Here is a 2,902-nt window from a genome sequence, read left to right on the forward strand (position 1 = left end):
TTATTTGTGGAAGATGATTGTCTTATCGGGGCCTTTTATAGCTGAATATGCAGTATGGGCTTTGCTTATTGTTGAAGGCCGTACGGTGACCTATAGTTGTTAATGTCTGTGTCATTTTGGTCTGTTGTGGCTAGTTGTCTCATTGGCAATCATACCACATGATCTTCTTTTACATATTTCCAATTTTGAATAATATTTTAAAAATACATATATTATATTGGGGTTTTCATAACAGATATTTGCAGTTCAGGTATAAGAACAGTCTAATTCTGAAAAATTTGGCGTGGCCATATCCAAATATGTATAACTTTGTCATTTCAGAAGATATTGATTCAACAAGACTGATAAGTCGGTCACCGCTGCATATATAAATGAAGAATTAATGTGTGTGTCACACTGTGATACCATATTGAAATATTGAATGAAATGGTAATAGTCCCACAACTCCAGTACAAATGGTTCATTAGTCTGGGAGAACATCTTTTTTATAAGATTTTATTGGCTTTGCATGAAATAGCTTTAAGTAAACTAACTACAAAGACTTTCATATTGGTGCTTTGTGTCTATTGTTTTTATATTCGTTGTTTTTGTTCCTTTTACCGATCGCTTGGACTAAGCCAATTGCAACTGCTTTTTATAGTTTGTTCTTATGGTAAGCTGTTCAACCACGGTCCTAAGTTGTGGAAGGTTGACTGAGGTAGCACATACCTTTTTAAACCCCAACACATTCTGCGTATATGCCTGTCCCAAGTCACATTGGAACAGAACTTTTAGACGAACGTTAAAATTGTAAGAGAAATACACTGGACATCAACCAGTAACAATTTAGCATAACCATACAAGTTGGAATAATAATAGACATCTGCACGGTTGTCGGTATAACATATTATATATAAGAAATCATAGTTGTTTTCATCATTTATTTAAAAGATATTTACACTCTTAGACTTTGTAGAAAAATGACAGTCTAGATTAACCAGTTCCACTTGGCAAGCCCTGTCGCGAAGTAACTTTAATTTACTGGCGCCTGTACACCAAAACTTGGTATGCCCTGTCATGGAGTAGCTTCAATCTACTGGCCCCTGTTTACCCAAACAAATCACAGGAACAGGAAATGTCTCTTCATTCTACATGCTTACACATATGGCAACTTGGTTCGTTATATAAATCAACTATCAGACCTGTTGAACATTAAATAGAAATATATTAAAACACAATTCAAATCCATTTAATTATACACTTGCCTAACACAAATTTGAATACGCTTCGAATAAAAATGTTAAAACCTTAAGATTATAGTAATTATCATTGGTATGCAAATTCTATTTCTTCAAATCTTTACTCTACTGAATCAAAAACTTTCATATGGAAATGTTAAAAACGAAATTCATATGACACCATTTAAAGAATATTAGAGTCCATACCTCAATTTTAAAGAAGAAACCCTTTCTTCATTCCACCAAATCCATTGTTTTGATTGGTTTTAGGTGCAGTTTTGTTAGAATTTTCAGTGTCTGATTTGACAACCGCATCAGCTGTGGATGTTGATGGAAGGTTCTGCTCTTCAGGGCTGTTGGAAGCGGCATGATGCTCATCTTTGCTGTCATTCACCACGACAACTGGTTCTTAAAAAATGGATAACGATGTTTTATAAGTTGTCCACACAGGCATATAATTCTTGATTTTTTTTTAAATCTCTGGAAATGGTTGTTAATGTTTTCCTATTTAATAAGATTTAAGAATGAGAACCCAACACCCAAACAGACGCCCCAAAACCATCTGCAATACATGAATAGTTCGACGTGATTAAGTAAAGTTTAAACTTATTCTAGTATGCCGGGGACTATCAGCTTTCTTTTGACGAATTACATTCTTAAAACTTGATAGGAATTGAAAATCATTCTGAATAAGATTTTTTTTTACGTTAAAACTTTGACCCTTTCAACAATAAAAGAAAAAAAATTACCTTCTGTACTGAGCCAATTATACATCTCAATTGCTCCTGCAAAAAGCTGCATAGCAAAAATAATCATCTGAAAACATAAAACATTACAACCTAAGAAATAGAAAGATAAAACTATAGAAGTCGTCTTTTCTTATATTGTTTACCAAATATACTGAAATAAAATTTATGATACCGTTTTTAAAGAAAAAAATCGCAGCCTACTGACCCCACTATATTAATACTGAATTTCATACAACAGACCACATTCCTGTTGTTTTAAAAGAAACATATAAATTAAAATCCGAACCGATATATACAACCAAAACTGTAGGAATATAATAGATTGGCATATGCAGGCATTGAAGAACTTTGGAAATGAAAAAGTTGATGTTCCCAAACTCCTACAGTATTTCTGAAATTTTGTCATGATGTTTTGTCAAGCTTTTACTTACATTGACGTAATTCCGGTTAAAGATAGCAGAAAATTCTGGAACAAAGATACAGCAATTAACTGAGCTTAGTCACGTTGGTGTCAAGCAAACAATCCAAATGACTCTCAAAACTAAGAAACGTCGTCCTTGGTAACAATAAGAAATTGTGACGTTCTTTGACAAGAGTCATTTGATCACCCACCCAAGCATCACAGTTGAAAAGTAACCACAAGGAATATGAAGTTTTCGGTCTATCATTCACGTCAAAGGGAGTAGACTAATGATTTTTGGACATATTGGCTTATTTGTAGATCTTGACACTGTCTTACTCATAATTTGTTTTTGCTGTTTCTAGATAATTCATTCTTATACGTCCAATATTGTTCTTTATAAAGCACAAAAATGTCAGTACTCATCTCAAAACTAACAAAACCTTTAAATAGACTTATGAAGAAGGGATATAGTCACGATACTGTTGTCAGGTTATTAAAGATTGCATATTTTGGCGTTAATATTGACTCACTTT

The 2,902-nt window shown here is 33.2% G+C and overlaps 1 long non-coding RNA gene across 1 annotated transcript; it reads right to left on the reverse strand.

The window, feature by feature from the left end:
• Positions 1–947: 947 nt before the first annotated feature.
• Positions 948–2,511, reverse strand: LOC134727012 (uncharacterized). The gene is made up of 4 exons (XR_010108701.1): positions 2,398–2,511; positions 1,967–2,033; positions 1,425–1,625; positions 948–1,181 (listed from the first exon to the last, which is right to left on the reverse strand). It is a non-coding gene; the product is annotated as an uncharacterized LOC134727012 (long non-coding RNA).
• Between the last annotated feature and the right edge of the window lie 391 nt (positions 2,512–2,902).

The sequence above is a fragment of the Mytilus trossulus genome, chromosome 7 (genome assembly GCF_036588685.1).
Source record: "Mytilus trossulus isolate FHL-02 chromosome 7, PNRI_Mtr1.1.1.hap1, whole genome shotgun sequence".
In the NCBI taxonomy this organism is placed as follows: Eukaryota; Metazoa; Mollusca; class Bivalvia; order Mytilida; family Mytilidae; genus Mytilus; species Mytilus trossulus.